Raw genomic sequence first — 18,977 nt, forward strand, 5'->3', positions numbered from 1 at the left:
GTACACCAGTATCCTAGATTTTCATCCAAATTAATGTATGAATCCTATAGGCATTCAGTAACCTCCCCCAGTGATGAAAGTGTTGAGTGAAGAAGTGAGCATGCAACTGCTGGGTCCAGGTCAGCTCATTTATACATGTGTCTCATCCACTGCACAAGTACCTCTCTCAACAGCAGATCACATATGTGATGGCACATCATCTGGGGATGCCATAGCACACTATAGGACGTTTCCATAGTGAAGAAATCACCAAACAGCACCCGTTTCAAAATATATTCCTATTGGTAAACACTGCATCACTATATAATGGCCTTTTTGATAAAGCACTGAGATATGTGAAGGCCTCCCTAGTGTTTTAGGTAAAACTTGTAAGAAGTATCAATGAAATGTCTTAAGATGAACACTTCAGTTCTTACTACAAGAGGGAAGTAGAGGAATTGGACAGGCAGACACAGTAAGGCGTAGTTTCAAAGCACACACTTCAGAAACGGAAACTTCTGGGTTTGGAGCTTCTTATTTGCAGGTGGTACCTCATTTGTAAATTGAGGAAGATAAATGTCTAAACCAGACAATTACTGCATGGCAATTGACCTTAACCCATGAAAATGAATTTTGCTACCAGAATTTCCTTCAAACTACAAAGGAATATGGTAACTAAGTATATCAGAGAGGTCTTAGCAACAATAACAATTCTGTTCACTTTGCTATTCACAAGAAGTTAGCCTCAGAGAATCAAGCCAAGAGCCAACTTAGTTAAGATACCTAACTTATTTCATGATTATAATATTCATACAAAATAATGCAAGTTCTAGCAAAGCCAGTGGCGCACAATACATTCTCATCACTATAATCTTATACTCTTGACACACACATACACAGACGCACACACACACACACACAGATACACAGACACATACACACAGCACAGACACAGACACACATAGACACAGAGCCACACACACATACCTACTCCAATCTAAGTTTTTCATTTACTAGGGCAATTCTCCCAATCTTATAAGAGAATCTAGTCAGATCTTAACACACCCTGTTTGCCTAATACTTATTAAAGCAGGCTTCACATTAATTTTCAAATAACCCAGAAATCACATTATTAGAAAACATTTGACATAAGCACGGATTTTCTGAAGTCCTTTCAGAGTTTACAAAGGTTGGGTTTGTCAAAATTGAACACTATTTCCCATACAGACAATGTTTATATCAGAAAGTATATTATTTTCACATCAGGAGAATCTTCAGGCTCTGGCTGACTATATCCTTTGGTCTTTTACAATAAAACCTCTTAACAGATATTCTATCATGTAGAAAAATATAGATACAGGTCTAAAGCTCTGTATAAAAGAGTCAAATGGGGAAGGAAAAAAACCCAGTTTTAATGGCCTTCATCAATTCAGAGGATGCAGTCATTCTTTGTTACACTAGGGGCAGCAGTGTATAAGGAATGGCAAAGTATTTAAGCATTTCCATTACATTTGCATGAAACTCTGCTGACCAAATACTAATACCTATTAATTAGACATTTGAAAGATCAACATTTTGGTTACATTTTCTCATTTTTAAGAGGATTTCTTGGCGACTGTTTTGGTGTGGGGGTTCATATCTTTGTTGTTTTTTAAGGCTGGAAGAAATTATGCTCCCACCCACCCTTAGCTCCTTCCCGTCTAGCTGACTCCATGATGAGACAGTCTAATTAGGGTTTCAGACTGAGGCAAGGGGCACAATGAGAGAGTAACAGTGTGGGGCCAGCAGGAAGAATAGAAGGCACTGGGGGGTAGAGTTCAAGGTCTTTCTGAAGAGTCCCGAATAACCCTGTAGGAAAATATGGTTTTATCGTTTACATATTTGTGATTCTGTGTGTGTGTGTGTGTGAAAAGTAATTATAAGGATTAATAGATGTCTAACATGCTTAATGCCCATCCTCCACAAGAGCTTGTATTCTGAATAGCAATTTTGTCTTTATTTCAAAGTTAACCAATCAAACACACTTAGCTTCGGTTTCCTTGGTAACCAACCTCTGCTTCCTTTCTAGACTAATGGTCATAAGAGAGAAAAGGAAAAATACAGGACTAGAGAGAGCAGGCTAGAAAATGTCATCTCTTCTATGCCTCCCCCACTTTTTACTGCAGCCTATTTCTCTGCCATTGTCATCCCCGACCCCACCCCCACCATAAAAAAAATCAGCAAAGGCTGCTCGTGAGGTCTAGTGAGGTGATGCTCACCTGTATGCATCTTTGCCTTCGTCTCTGCATCAGCTTGGTCCTAACCAGTCAAATCCTCAGCAGAACAGATGCCTTTCTTTGTACCCCACCCTGCCTCTTGATTTCAGGAATATATTATTCTTATAATCAGTCATAAGCATGATCCACCGCCTTTTTCCCTCTCCTGACTCTTCCCTTTCTGTCTTACTGAATTTAGTGAGAGCGCGAAGAGACATGACTCACAGGAGAGACAGAGGCAGCTACTACCCACGGATCCCTGGGTGGAAGCTTTCTAAATGCCATGCTTTGGTGACTCCCACTGCTTCATTCTCACTGAACTTGAAGGCTACACACACATACATCCTGAGTCTGGTGAAACCCTAATTAGGCTGTCTCTTCATGGAGTCAGCTAGAGGGGAAGGAGCTAAGGGTGGGTGGGAGCATAATTTCTTCCAGCCTTAAAAACAAAGGTAAATGAGCCCCCGCACCAAAACAGTCATCAAGAAATCCTCTTAAAATGAGAAAATGTAAACAAATTATTGATCTTTCAAACGTCTAATTAATAGGTATTTGTATTTGTATTTGGTCAGCTAGCTCAATTGTCATCAGAGAGGCTTCACTGGGCAACTGACGGAAACAGAAGCAGAAACCCACAGCCAAACATTGGGCAGATGAGGAAATACTGCGGAAGAGGGGGAGGAAGAATTGTAGGAGCCAATAGTATCATGGGCATCACAAGAAAATCCACAGTATCAACTGACCTGAGCTCACAGGAGCTCACAGAGACTGGACCAACAACCAGGGAGCCTGCATGGGGCTGACACAGGCCCTCTGCATATGTCACAGTTGTGTGACTTGTTCTTCCTGTGACATTTCTAAAGTGAGAGCAGGAGGTGGTCTGTGACGGCGTTGCGTGCTTTTGGGACCCATCTCTCCTACTGGGTTGCCTCATCCAGCCTGAAGAGAAAAGGAGGTGCCTAGTCCCACTGCAACTTGATATATCATGGCAGGCTGAAATCCGTGGGGGGCCAGTCTATATTTGAGGAGAAACAGTGGAGGAGGAGTGGATTGAGTGGGATTGGGGGCTGGGGGAGAGGGGAGGTGGTGGGGGAGGAACTGGAAAGAGGAGAGGCAGGGGAAACTTGGAATGGGATATAAAAACAAACAAGTGAACAAGCAAAAAAGACTACATAAGGAGAACTTGTCTCAAAAAACAACAAAAAAGAAAAGCAAAAAAACAACAGAAAAGAAAAGAAAGAGAAGAGACAAGTTAAGCTGTCAGGGCTGGATAAAGCGCTTGGTCGGTAAGCTTCAGAATTCCAGTGTGGATCCCAAGGCCTCAAGCAAAAGCTGAGCAGTCCTGGTGGCTGCCTGTATTATCAACACCTGGGAGGCAGAGATGGGATTCCCAGGGCAAGCCAGACTAGCTAATGTGGAGAACTGTAGTTTCAATCCTCAGGTTGTGCTTCTGTAAATAAAGTAGAGAGCAAGAGCAATGGAGGAAGACAGCCAATGTGAACTTCAGGCCACCACATTTGTTGCACGAATCTTTCTGGAATAAGCACTCCAACACCAATGAGAGTGGAAGAGGGGAGGTGTCACCAGTGGACCAAAGCCAGGATACCTCCTGAAAGGCTGGGTCCTTTTCCTATTCTCATTTTCTACTCCAAAATGACAAGGTGGGGCAGGCAAGCAAGAGTTTATAGAAGCATATAGTACAGTCAGCAACAACCTATCGTTTCAGCTATTTCTCCAGGTCATTCTGTTCCAGGTAGCAAGTGAAGTCATGTTTCCTAACTAGATAGCATAAGCAGTATTTAAGTAAATCATGAAATAAATCAATACATCCGTATCTAACAATTGGTCTTTTAAAAAACTTATTCTACTTCACATGTACACACATATGAACATACATATACACGAAACATGCAAAAATAATAAAATACCCAAGATTTTCAAGGACACAAGGTAATGATTTCTGTGTTCCTCTGGAGGAAGCTCTTTTTTCATTTATTTTGAGATTATTTTATCATTTCTCCCTTCTCTTTCCTCCCTCCAAACACTCTCAAATACACCTCCTTGCTCTTTCAAATTCATGGCCTCTTTTTTCATTGTCATCATGTGCATATATACAATATATCTGGAGACCATTACTGATAACCACAACTGATCAAAAGGTATAGAGATTGTGTGGTGGCCAGTCCCATTTGATATACACCTACAGCACATCTCGTGCACCTCAATCCTGCACAAAGAAAAAGAACATCTAACAGACAAATTAGGAATAGCTTACAGAATGATGAATTCTGCACTAGCTATACTGTGCAAATGGTAGAAACTGTTGACAGAGACAGAGAGACAGAGAGAGACAGAGACACATACACACACAGAGAGAGAGAGAGAGAGAGAGAGAGAGAGAGAGAGAGAGAGAGAGAGAGAGAGAGAGAGAACAATTAAGAAGAGGCCAAGAATTAGAGAGAAAGATCAAGGCATTCATGGGAGGGATTGGAGGAAAGGAAGGGAAGGGGTAAATGATGTAATTACATTTTCAAAAAAGTCAGTCCTATCCATATGGAATATATAGATATAGAAAGACAAATACAGCAATAGACTAGAGACCTTTTAAGAACTTAGAAATAGGTTTTTAAGAATCATAGAGAATAGGGGTAGGAACACATGTATTAGGGTTTGAAGACAGAATTCTAAGTCTAAGTCTGGGACACTTAAGGCAGTGTCCCATTCAGAAAACCCTGTGAACCCAGCTAGTCTCAGATAGCTAACCATTGTCAAACATTTTATGTTCTTTTTACATACATTCTTTTAACAGATATGTGTTGAATGCTTAGTATGTTTCAGATGGCTAAGGATACAAAAAAGGACAAATAACACAAGAGTCCAGTTCTTGAAGAGTTCATCAAAGCCTTAGGGGGCAGGCATGGGTTTGATGGGACAAAGTCTCTAAGGGCCAGAGGTGATGGATGGCTCCAAGGATAGTGTTTTCCAGACATAGCAGGGTAACTGAACTCACATATGTATCTGAGTTCACATATGAACTTACAGCAGCTATGGCAGTATGCACGAGGCACGCATAAGCTCAAGAGAGACACAATCCCAGCATGGAGAGGAGAGGTGGACAGAAAGTCTCACCCCTAGCAGAGGAGCTACTGGCAACGGATAATCAGAGGAAGAAGTCAGTTTTCTTTAAGGGTATGGCTTCGGATAGATTAACTGAGTTTCAGTGTAGGGCCACATATCTGAGAGTACATGAATAGCAAAGATTAGACTTGATATTTTAAAAGAGAATACATACATGGAGAGGTGATCTGGGAGCTGTTGGGAGAGGGCATTGAATATAATCAAAATACATTTGTGAAATCCTGAAGGAACAAATATAACTAAGAAATAATAAAATGGCAACAAAATAACAGCAACAGCAACAAAAAAGGACAGGTACATGGATGGAATCCAGGAGGCACAGAGGAGAAACATGGGAACAAGAACAGTCTCTTAGGTAGATGACATGTGAATGGAGTATTAAAGTGGGATTTAGTAAACTAGACCAAAGTGACAATGCCTTTGTAAGAAGATTGGAAAAAGCAGTTCTAAGCAGGAAGAAACTGTAAAACAAAACAAAACAAAACAAAAAAAAGAAAAACAAAAAAGAAGTATAGGCGGATTTAGGACAGCAGGTAAGATAACTCCAGAAAGTTCACAAAAGTTGTTTTCTGACCACTAGAGAAGACATCTAGAGTAGACATTTATGTTCAGATTTCTGAACTAGAAAGGTACCAACAGCTAGTATGGAGGGTAAAGATGATGAAGCCTAAACTATTGCAATGATTCAGTCTTGCATGCCCCAACCGGGCAGCTGGATTGCAGGTACCACGTTCTTAGCAAGTGTTCATCTGATAATTACATGCAGAAGAACTAAGGACCCATATCACCCACTAGATCACTCATCAGAAAGTGAATTAGCAGAAATCGCACACTCTTCTTTTTTCTTCAGTATCTAGGGAACTCATGGCTCCTGAATCATACCTCTGATCGTATTGCTATAACATACTCTACCTGGATTGTTCCCTTTCCTCTTCACTATCTGGTACATTCATGTTTTAAACACCATTTGAAATATCACCTGTCCTCTGCTGTGTCTCCTGAGTACAGCATGTGCTTTTAAACATTTTCTTGTATCCATATGGTTTTCCCTGCTTGTTCAATATGGGATGGAAAAAGAAAACAGGTTCCTGCCAGGGAATCAGGTAGGCTAACATCAGATCTCAACCTCCCCCTCAGCTCCTCTAAATCCAGTTCCCCAGCCTCATTACCAGATCTGCAGCATACCTTCTGCTGCAACAACCCTTTTCACTCTGCACCATCTCCATTGGATCCCTTAGATCTTCCATTGCTAACTCCACTCCCCCAACTCTTTGCTTTGTCCAGTCCCCCAACTCCAGCAGGCACTCCCTGGGAAGTCACAGGCCACTCTGGTCAGGGAAGCAGGTAGGCTCACTGCAGATCTTCACCTTTCCCTCTGCACTCTGAGTCTAATCCCCCAGTCTCATCCCCAGCTCTGTAGAAGAACACTGCTGCCCCCATCTCCATGGAATCACACAGATCTTCTTCAAACTTCCTCCCACCAAACATTGCTTTGTCCCAGTCCCAAACTCCAGCAGGCACTCCTCAGGAACCCACAGGCCACTCTGACCAGGGAAGCAAGCTCACTAACTGCAGACCTTCACCTCTCCCTCCATTCCTCCAAGGTCAATCCTCAGTCTCATCCCCAGCTCCATAGCACACTACTGCTGAAGCCTCTTCCTCACACTCTGCCCGCATTCCCAGGGTCTAACTAAGCAGATGCTGGTGGAACACCCTGCTTCTTGTGAAGCTCCTCCACAGACACAAGTCCATGGGTCCATGGTCATCATTAAGTTTCAAGGTGCAATACCCAGAAACTCCCTTCACCCAGAACCCCCAGAGTCTACACCTATCAGTATCCCAGAAAATTTTCTTACAGGCAAAACACACAGCTACCATACTCTCCTAAGTACCAGAGAGGAAATAGAAACCAAGGAATAAACACCCACCCAACAAAGACAAGAAAGTTCAACAAAGACAATTCAGCACCTAGAATCACAATAGTTGAAATCCTGGATGCCTAGACGCCAGCATAAAAACACAATAACATCCAGGATATGTTTCCCACAGAGCCCAGAAACTCTAACACAGCCTCAAGCACAAAAGGAAGACCCTAAAACAGTCTTTATGAATATGAGAGAGGACCTTAAAGAGAAAAATAATAAATCCCTTAAAGAAATTCAGGGAAACACAGTGGGAAGAAAACCGCTCAAGACTTGCAAGTGGAAATATGATCAATAAAGAAAACCCAAACTGAGATAAAACTAGAAATGAAAAATTTAGGTGCTCAAACAGGAACCACACAGGCAAGCTTCACTCTTCCTTGATGTCTGTTGTAGGTGCTGAAGTAGAGAGAGAAGCTCACCAAGATGATAAGCCTTCATTTTCTAAAGGAGCGGGGGTGGGAGGTACACCCTTCTTGGAAAAGACCAACACCCAACTAGCTAATTTCAGTTACTTTAACCAAACATGTACAAGGTTAATTGGGGCTGGGAAAGGTTCCAACTATCAAAGTCATCTTGTTCTTGTTGCCTGTGACAGAAGACAACCCACACAAATCTCAGTCCCTTTTGACTATGGCTAACTATAATCAAAAGTAAGAACTCCAAGTTTACCAGAGGTGTCTTTTGGGTTCAGGTTGGTACAAACTCTCATGTAGCATCAAGTGAAGATTTTGCAAAGAGACAACATTTCCTCAAAAATTAAACAATCTCAAAACAATTTCTCAGCCTCTACTGATTAACCCAAACATAACAAAGGCTTTGCTGAAGCATTTTACTCAAAGCCAGACACAAAGGCTTTGCCATACATTTAGCTCAAAGCGGGACACAAAGGCTTTCCTTTGCATATCACTACACTTCACCAACAGAATACAAGAGATGGAAGAATCTCAGTGTTGAAGACACATTAGAAGAAATTGATACACTGGTCAAAGAAAACATTAAATCTGGCACAAAACATCAAGGAAATCTGATACACACTAAAAAAATATCTAATAGTAATAGAGTAAGGAGAAGAAACCTAGGTCAAAGTCACAGAAAATGTTTAACTCCTGGCAAAAAACATTAAGGAAATCTGAGACACACTTAAAAAACAATATCTAATAGGAATAGTGTAAGGAGAAGAGACCTAGGTCTAAGTCACAGAAAATGTTTTCAACAAAATCATAGAAGGAAATTTTCTTAACCTGAAGAAGTAGATGCTTATCAAAGTACAAGAAGCTTACAGAAAACCAAATAGACTGGACCAGAAAAGAAAGTCCTCCTGACACATAATAACCAAAACACCATACAGAACAAAGAAAGAATATTAAAAGTTACAAGGGAAAAAGACCAAGTAACATATAAAGGCAGACCTATTAGAATTACACCCAAATTTAAATGGAGGCTCTAAAAGCCAGAAGGGCCTGGACAGATGTGTGGCAGAGTCTAAGAGACCACAAATGTCAGCCTAGACTAATATACCCAGAAAAACCTTCAATCACCATCAATGGAGAAAGTAAGACATTCTATGTTAGAGTCAAAGTTAAGCAATTGCTATCTACATATACAGTCCTATAGAAGGTACTAGAAGGTAAACTCTAACCTAGAAAGGTTAACTACAACCACGAAAACACAGGAAATAATATCAAACCAGCAAAGTCAAAAGAAGAGAAACACACACAGAAAACAGCAAAATAACAGGAATCAAAATAACAATGTTCTCAACTCCCCAACAAAAAGACAAAGACTACTTGAATGGATCCATCCTGCCACATCTAAGAAACACCTGAATTTCAAGGATATACATTACCTCATGGTAAAGGGTTAGAAAACCATATTCGAAGCAAACGGACCTGAGAAACAAGATGGTGTAGCCATTTTAATATCTGACAAAATAGACTTGAAACCAAAAATAATCACAAGAAATAGAGAAGGACACTGCATACTCATCAATTAAAAAGCCACCAAGGACATTGAAATTCTTACCATCTATGCCCCAAACACAAGGGCACCCAAGTTTGTAAAAGAAACACTACTACAGCTTAAATAACATACTGATCCTCACACACCGATAGTGGGAAATGCCAATACCTGACTCTCACCAATAGACAGGTCATGCAGACAAAAACTAAATAGGGAAATTCTGGGAATAACTACCCTTAAAACCAAATGGACCTAACAAATATGTATAGAGCATTTCATCCAAATACAAAAGAACTTCTACTCAGCACCTCATGTAACTTTCTATAAACTGTCCACATACTTGGACACAAAGCAAGTCTCAAGACATACAAGAAAATGGAAATAACACCCTGCATCCTTATCTGACCACCATGGATGAAAGCTGGATATCAACAACAACAGAAACATTACAAACTCATGCGGACTGAACAACTCACTGCTTTCTGATGAATGGGTATAGACAAAAATTCCAAAAGAAATTAAAGACTTTTTAGAACTGAATGAAAGTGAATACAACATATTCAAACGTATAGGGCACAATGAAGGCAGTGCTAAGAGGCAAGTTCATACAACTAAGTGCTAAGAGGCAAATTAATAGCACTAAGTGCCTATATAGCCTGCATAAATAAATTGGTGCGCTCTCATACTAGTAACTTAACAGCATACCTAAAATCTCTAGAACAAAAAGAAGAAATCATACCAAAGAGGAGTAGATGGTAAGAAATACTGAGGGCTGAAATCAATAAAATATGAACAAACAGCCAAAAAAACCAATACAAACAATGCCACAAAGAGTGTATTATTGACAAAATCAGAAAGATTAACAAACTTTTAACCACATTAACTAAAAGGTAGAAAGAGAATATCTAACCCAACAAAATTATAAATGAAAAGGGGGACATAACAACACCCAGGAAAGCCACACAATAATAAGCAAATATTTTAAATTGGAAAATCTAAAAGAAATGGATAATTTTTTGATATACACCACTTACTAAAGTTAAATCAAGATCAGATTTAAATACACCTATAACTCCTTGAGAAATAGAAGTAGTAATTAAAATCCTCCTACCAGTCTTTCAAAGAAAAGTTAATGCAAATAATCCTCCAATTATTCTGCAAAATAGAAATGGAGGGAACACTGCCCAGTCATTTTACTAGGCCACATGGACTCTAGTAGCAAAATACATAAAGGCCCACCAAAGAAAGAGAATTACAGAACAATTTCCCTTGTGATCATAGAGGCAAAAATACTCAACAAAATATTTCTTGTTCTGGGACTAGAAATCATCTAATTGAGTTGTTGGCCAAATGGGTTCCATGGAAACTTTCAAACAATGAAGGCTATTGACAAGGCATTTGGTTACTCTCCCCAAAATGATGGTAAGGTCCTATTGTTTAAAACAACACTTCCCATCTCATTAAACCTGTAGAAGTCAAGCTGGTGCCTAACCAGAGCCTCCATCCCTACTACTGAGTGTTCATAGCATTAGAAGGTATTCCACATGATAGGCCCTGCTCCAAATGATATGTCAGACTTTGAAGATCTCCCATGGAAGGCCTCACTCTCCCTGGGGAGCAGAAAGGTAATGAGATAGGGAGTTGGTGGGGGGGGGAAGGGGAGGAGAGAGAGGTAACTAGGATTGACATGTAAAACAAGTTTCTAATATAAATTTTAAAAAGAGAGGAGACAAAAATATTTAAAAAAAAGACTTGAGCCTGGCATTGGTGGCACAGGCCTTTAATCCCAGCACTCAGGAGGCAAAGGCAGGCAAACTCTGTGAGTTTGAGGCGAGCCTGGTCTACAGAGCTAGTGCCAGGACAGCCTCCAAAACAATACAGAGAAACCCTGTCTCAAAAAAACAATAAAAAAATGAAGACTTGAGTGCTCCAAAGTCTCCCATTCTCTGGCAAAAGTCACGTCTATCACCCTGTGCAAAAATCAATTCCAGTGCCAGGTATGGTGACATATACCTTTAATTCAAGCACTTGTGAGGCAGAGGCAGGCAGATCTCTAAGTTTGAGACCAGTCTGGTATACAAAGTGTAGTGAGTTCCAGAACTGCATAGAGAGACCCTGTCTCAAAAACCAAACAAGCAATGGATCAAAGACCTCAATGTGAAACCGAAACACTGAAATTTCTAGAAGAAAACATAGGTAACCACCAAGCCAGCTATAAACCCTGTGATCTACAGTGGTGACCTGCCTGTAGGATATACTGGTGCAATAACAGTACAAATGTGGGAGTAAGCAATTACTCTCTGGTTGGACTTTAAGGCCCACTCCACGAGATGAGACCTATGCCTGATACTACTTGGGTGGCCAAGAATTTAGGACTAGATAGACCATGGACCTGGGAGAAAACCACATACTATTGTTCTGCTCAAGGAACCTAGCAATAGCATGACTCCTAATAAAATTCTGCTATCTATACTCATAGAGCATTGTCTCACTCAGCCATTATCAGAGAAGCTTCCTCTTGTAGCAGATTGATAGACGTGACTTTTGCCATATCATTTCTTGAGATGCAGTCTTTCCTCCAGTTTGTACTTTTGGCATCTTTGTAAAATAACAGATAGCTGTACTTAAGGGATTATCATACCAGCTTTCAAATTATATCATAGATATATTGTAATAAAAACATTATGATGCTAACACAAAGCAGACATATAAATCAAGGGAATGGAATAGAAGATCCAACCCTCTAGGCTATCTAGCCTCTGAGTTTCTGCCACCGCCTCCCATTTCACTGTAAGAATGCTAAATTTACAGATGCCTACTATTGCATCCAGCTTTTTACAAGGGCTCCAGGAATCAAACTTCAGTCTTTAGGCTTGTACAGCTAATCCATTTGCCTACTAAGCTATCTCCCTGGCTTCATTGCAACAGTTTTTAAAAATTATTTCTGCATTTACTTATATTTTGTGTGTATGGATGGGTCTTTTGCCAGCAAGCAAGTCTGCATATCACATGTATGCAATGCATGTGGAGGTGAGAAGAGCCTCCACCTCTGGAATTGTAGTTACAGATGGTCTTGAACTATCATGTGGAATTGAATCTGGGTCCTCTACAAGAGCAACAAGTGCCCTTAATCACTGAACCATCTCTCTATGACCCAATATTTTTAATAAGACATGATTTAATGATGTAGCCCTATATATTCTGAAATTTTCTATGTAGACAAGGCTGGCCTTGGATAAAGAGAGATCTTCCTGCATCTGCCTCACACATTCTGGAATTAAAGGCATGTGCTACTACACTAGGCTAAGTAAATTGTTTGGTTTGGTTTTTTTCTAGACAGGGCTTCTCTGTATAACAGCCCTAGCTGTCCTAAATGCAATTTTGTAGATCAGGCTGACCTCAAACTCAGAAATCTGCCTTCCTCGGCCCCAGAGTGCAGGGATTAAAGGTGTGCGCCACCAAGCCTGGTTGATATTTTTTTGGGTATATAAATTACTCATAAAAGAAAGTATTCTCTCTCAGCCTGTCATAGAACACCTTAACTGTAATACCAAGTTTATACACTCATGCAACAATATTCACAGCACTGTGAGTCGGGGTGTTGTACTCTGAAATTTCATATATACCTAACCAAATTTCAGAAGCAAACTCCCAATATTACTCTGTACCACTTTAAGAATATCAGTTGCTAAAATTCATAGGCGAAGAAGTAAAGATATAAACAATCAAGGGCATTCATGGGAAAAGTTGTTAAAGAGTGACTTAGCTGCCACTTTTAAATGGCCTGGGTATTAAATAACTGTACTGTCCTGTTCTATCGAATCTTACAAGAACAAGTGTATTATTTAGATTAACCCAGAAACTACAGACCAGTTTCACAAGAATAAAGAACTGTAGCACATCTGAAACAGAATTATAAGGAACCATGAGGATAGTGACTACTTGCTGCTAGTCTGTCACTCTAGAATCTGGGGAGGCATTATAGCCAGCAAGAGGGAAGTAGTGAGCCTGACCCACCAGAGTGTGCAACAAAGCTCCATGTACCTTTCTCAACTCTGATTTGTCATATACTCTTGAGACGATCACTAACTGCTATAGCTTTAAAAAGAAATAGTTGATAACATGAAGAAGAATCTTTTAAGAAGTTCCTAACCAGAGGGACACAAACAAACCAAATGCCATGACTGTGGGAAAGAGATTAGCAGTGAAGCAGGGGTGGAAAGGGCAGGAGGGGAGATAAGAGTGCAAGGGCTGAGAGCAGACAGAATGCATGGTATATATGCATGAAATTGGTAAAGAATGAATTTAACTTCTAAGTTGGTCATATACATTAATCAAATACCTAATTCCTAAAAACCAATAGCAATATTTGTGCATTGGAAGTAGTGATTGTGCAATTATATAAATGTATAAATCATTTAATAGTGTATTTAACAGAAGTTAAGTTTTTTTTAATGAGCTTATAAATTAATGGTTTCTTTATGGTATTTCCATAATACTTGGTTTTTATCGACTCTCCACTCTTTCCTATCTCTGTGACCCTCTGTTTCCCCACTGTGTCCTTTTACTCCCAATATTCTTCCACTTTAATATATCATGTGTTCTATTGTCTTCTGAACCCCATCTCATTTTTTCACTTAATTTAAATTAGAAACAAGTTTGCTTCACATGTCAATCCCAGTTCCCTCTCCTTCCCTTCCTCTCCTGCCCCCTACAACCATCCCCCAACCCCTCCCCAATTCCTACTCCACTCTCTGAGGAGGGTGAGGCCCTTCATGGGGACTCTCGAAAGTCTGTCATATCATCCGGGGCAGGGCCTAGGCTCTCCCCCATGTGTCCATAACCCAAACATGCACATTCGTACAACAATAACATCTGTTCCACTATGTTCATAGCAGCATTATTTGTAGTAGCCTGAACCTGGAAGCACCCTAGATGCCCCTCAACTGAACAGTGGATAGAAAAAATGTGGTACATTTACACAATGGAGTACTACTCAGCGGGGAAAAAAAAACAATGGAATCTTGAAATTTGCAGAGAAATGGATGGCACTAGAAGAAACCATTCTGAGTGAGGTAACCCAGTCACAAAAAGACAAGCATAGTAGTATATACTCACTCATATATGGATTTTAGACATGAAACAGGGGATTACCAGCCTACAATCCCACTGCCAGACAGTCTGGGAAACAGGGACACCCCTAAGAGAGATACGCAAGTTAACCCAGAGAAGGGAAACAGGACAGAATATTCTGAGGAGACTGGGAGCAAGGGGCGGAGGGATGAGGAAGCTGGGTGAAAGAGAAGGGGTGAAGAGGAGGGGAGAGGAGGACATGGGGGAGCAGGATAGTTGAGTAGGGGAAAGAATAGAGGAGAGAAGGATGAGAGATACTATAATAGAGGGAGTCATTATAGGTTTGAAGAGAGATCTGGCACTAGTGAGATGTCCTGAGACACCAACTGGCAATTTAACCAACAGTGGAGAGACTACCTTAAATGCCATGCCTGATAATGTGATTTACGTCTGCCTTCATCCAGTGGCTGATGGAAGCAGAGGCAGACACCCACAGCTAAGCACTGAACTGAACTCCTGGAACCCAGTTGCAGAGAGGGAGGAGTGATGAGCTAAGGGGCTAAGATTTGGCAGATGAAACCCACAGAAACTGCTGACTTGAACAAGGGGAAGCTCATAGACCCCAGATTGATGACTGAGAGGCCAGCATGGGACTGATCCAGACCTCCTGAACGTGAGTGTCATTGAGGAGTCATCAGCATTCTTTGGGGGCCTCCGGCAATAGATCACCATTTAGCCCTGTCATCCAGATGTACTTTGGGAGCCCATTCCACCTGCACCCCATCCGTTCATGCCTCCTTTTCTCTATCACAACTGTACTTTATGCTTTATAAACTATGCTTCAATAAGCTGCTGGAAAATTCATACTAAAAAAATGAAACACAAGTGATTCTTTAAGTACTATGATAATCACTACTGTGCAACTAACTGCGCTATAAATAGTTCAAAGAGCCAGATCACTATTCTATTCACCTACACAGTCATCTGCATAGCTATTGTTTTGTTGTGCTGATACCATGATTCTGAACTTGGAGGAATTCTCAGGCAGGTAGAACATCAACCAAACACAGAACAAGTTAATCCAAGTAGAGCAGGAATTGTGGAAAGGAGTAAGAGAAGCGTTCCCTGAGCACCTAACACAGAGATCTGGGACCTGAACATTGTCTATTCTCCAGACAGCATGGTGTCTCAGGGAGATAAGAATCACATAACCACCAGAGAAGGAGAAAAAAGGAGGAGAGTGAGAGGAGAAGGGAAGTGAGGGAGGAAGTCACCCATTCTCAAATACTAACCTGAACCAGGAAGAGTACAAAGGAGGTCTTGAGTTACCATGTGGGTGCTGGAAATTGAACCTGGGTCCTCTGCAAGAGCAGTAAGTGCTGTTACCCACAGAACCATTTCTCTAGGCCCAATATCTTTATATGAGACAGGGTCTTACCAGGTAGAACTAGATATCCTAAAACTTCCTATGTAGACCAGACTGGCTTTGAACTCAGAGAGATCTTCCTGCCCTTGTCTCCTGAGTTCTTGGATTAGAGGCATGCACTAGCACACTGGGCTTGCTAAAATAGTTCATTAGGTATATAAATTACTCACAACAGAAAACATTCTTTCTTAGCCTGCCACAAAATACCTTAGTTTCTTGCAACTTAAGCATCCTTCCCAATAGCCTGGGAAGCTCCACTTTCACCCACTCAGCCATTTAACATTCTTCCTCTTCACTACTGCAGATGTACCAGTCTGGATGGATTTTATTCTCCCAGTCCTTTCCTGAGGACAGGCAGAATAGGGTGCAAAGATTAGAAAAAAATGCAACTGAATACAACAAATCTTTCTATGAGACCATTTCGATAATGATTTTAGATCCCTCTTAGGTTGCTTAGGGTCTGATGGGAGGAAAAGACATACAGTAATTCATATAGGACCCAATGTGATAAATTCTGGAAGGGGAGATATTCCAATAGAGGGACCACATCTTGTGTGGAGTTAGGGAGGGTTTCTTAAGGGTGATATTCTGAACTCAATAGCCAATGCAGGAAATGGTTGGCTAGATAAAACACTGGAGGTTGGAGTTACTATAGTTCTATTTATTACATTGACTGATTGACTGATTTTTTGTGGGAAAGAGCATGTGTGTCACAGCACGTGTGGAGGAGAGAGGGCAATTTGCAGGAGTTGGTTCTCAGGGTTTGGACTCAGATCGACAGGTTTTGTGGCCAGCACCTTTATCCACTGAATCACCTTACCTGACGATTGTATCTCTATTTTAAATACATTCCAGAAGAATTGGAAACCATCTTCAATTGTTAAGAGATGGTTAAATACACCAAAATATACCCTCAGTTTTCAATTCTATGCAGCAGGATTTTCAGCACTTCACACACCAATACCAACCACAATGTCACATTGGTTGGCAATCAATAAATATTTATTGAGTGAAGCCAGACTAGGCAACAAGTTGCACAGAAAAAGGTTTTAATAGATGTACTGGTTAGTTTTATGTGACTTTGACATAAGCTAGAGTCATTCTGAAAGAGGAAACCTCAATTGAGAAAATGTTCCTACCAGATTGGCCTGTGGAAAAACCCGTAGTACATTTTCTATTGATGGTTGAGGGAGGGTGGAGCTCAATGTGGGCAGTGCCATCTCTGAGCTGGTGGTGCTGGGGACCGTAAGAAAGCAGGCTGAGCAAGCGTGAGGAACAAGCCAATAATCAGCACTCCTCCATGATCTCTGCATCAGTTTCTGCCTTGAGTTCCTTTCCTGACTGCCCTCAGGCATGGACTGTGTGGTACAAGTATAAGATGAAATAAATCCTTTCCTCCCAAGTCTCGTTTGTATTTTATCACAGCAAGAGAAATCCTAATTAAGACAATATACATACTACTTAAAGGACTGCTACAGCTAACAATCTATTAAAAAGAACTAATAATATGAGTGACATATCTTTATAACAATCCTACAGTATATATGCTATGGTAGTCTCATTTTACAGACAAGGAATCAGGAGTTACTGAACCACATTAACATAAAATAATGTGAGTAAATCTGACTCCAGAACACATACATTTATACTGCCAACTCATCCCAAAAATGGGCAAAAAGCAAACTGAGTGGATCAGATGAGGAACAAGCAAATGATCAAGAAATGTATGAAGCCGGGCATTGGTGGCGCACGCCTTTAATCCCAGCACTCGGGAGGCAGAGGTAGGTGGATCTCTGTGAGTTCGAGGCCAGCCTGGTTTCCAGAACGAGTTCCAAGATAGCCTCCAAAACAATACAGAGAAACCCTGTCTCGAAAAACCAAAAAAAAAAAAAAAAAAAAGAAAGAAATGTATGAAAAGGTGTACAATCTCATTAACAATTAAAGAAAAACCAATGAAAGCATCACAGAGATTATAGGTACTTTTAGTGCCTATGATTCTAAAAATGATTTATGCATTTTACTACAGAACTGGTGAATTAACTCCCCTGCCCCGTGTGCGTGTCCCTCTCGTTTTTCTCTCACCACTTGGTGGGGAACTACACCACATGTGTATGGCAAATTAACTGTATCAAAATTGAAATCTATTCATGCCTTTGTACCAGATATCATTTACCTTTTTTATTTATTTTGTTTGTGTGTGTGTGTGGGGGGGAACTACAGAACACATGTGAAGGTCATAGGAAACTTTGTGAAGTGGTTCTCTCCTTCCAACTTTACATGGTTTCCAGGAATTGAACTCAGGTCGCCAGGCTTGCCCAGCAAGCACTTTTACCTGCTGAGCCATCTCACAGGCCCAGGGCTTTTCTTTTGGTAGGAACAGTTTCATAAATTGTCAAACTTATTTATTGCAATGTTATTCCTAATGTAGAGGGGGGAAATCCCTGGGACTGTTCTAAATTTCCATCAATGAGGGAGTATTTAAATGAATTATAATTTGGATTCCTTAATATTGCAACACCACTAAACAGTGGAGTTATATGGAAAGACTTCTATTGTTTATTGGCATATGGCCATGTGGAAAAAGGAAAATGGCACATAATATGTTGACCAAATTATTATGAAGATGTAATATTAATGATAACAACTTGCTACAGAGATGAAATTACCTAGTTATAACATAGTCCCATTGCTCTAGGTTTCAGAAAGGAATGGAGAATAAGAAATGAGAGAAAAAAAGTTAAAAGGTATAGGGACTGGGAACTAGAACACAGAGAAATTCAAAATTTTAACTGTACATTCTGAGTTTGTAGCTGGGCTATGGACTTCTAGTTGGGTAATTATCAGTAGGTTTTCCTCCCTCTCCCAAGCCTTAGTTTCTTTATCTGTAACACAGAGATTACAGTGCCTCTATCTTAAGGTTCTTATGAGGTTAGGTAATCAATGTAAAGCAATTAACACCATGAGGTACAGAGAAATAACAGTCCATCAACACTAGCTTTCATTTCTCAGAATAGGCACTGTGCCAAATGTTCCTACATTTATTGAAGTGATACAACATCTTTTGAATTGACACGGCTTCCCATGGAGATTGACAACTAGAAGTCTTAAGAGCACATGTATTCTAGGTCAGACTTCAGGGCCCTCTATACTTGTACTAGCCTTTCTGGCCTTTACTGCCCCACTTTATGGTTGAGGGAACTTTGGTCAGAGGCGGGATTGTGC

The 18,977-nt window shown here is 40.5% G+C and overlaps 1 long non-coding RNA gene across 3 annotated transcripts in view; it reads right to left on the bottom strand.

The window, feature by feature from the left end:
- Positions 1-18,977, bottom strand: part of LOC110339377 — a 40,701-nt gene that overhangs the window by 17,036 nt on the left and 4,688 nt on the right. The window contains exon 1 of one of the 3 annotated variants that reach the window (XR_005876722.1): positions 2,238-4,279. The exons of the other annotated variants lie outside the window; for them this stretch is intronic. This is a non-coding gene — a long non-coding RNA (uncharacterized LOC110339377). Of the gene's footprint in view, positions 1-2,237; positions 4,280-18,977 lie in introns of those variants that run through there. 3 annotated transcript variants of the gene reach the window in all.

Source organism: Mesocricetus auratus, unplaced genomic scaffold (assembly GCF_017639785.1).
Source record: "Mesocricetus auratus isolate SY011 unplaced genomic scaffold, BCM_Maur_2.0 Super-Scaffold_100003, whole genome shotgun sequence".
NCBI classification, from domain to species: domain Eukaryota; kingdom Metazoa; phylum Chordata; class Mammalia; order Rodentia; family Cricetidae; genus Mesocricetus; species Mesocricetus auratus.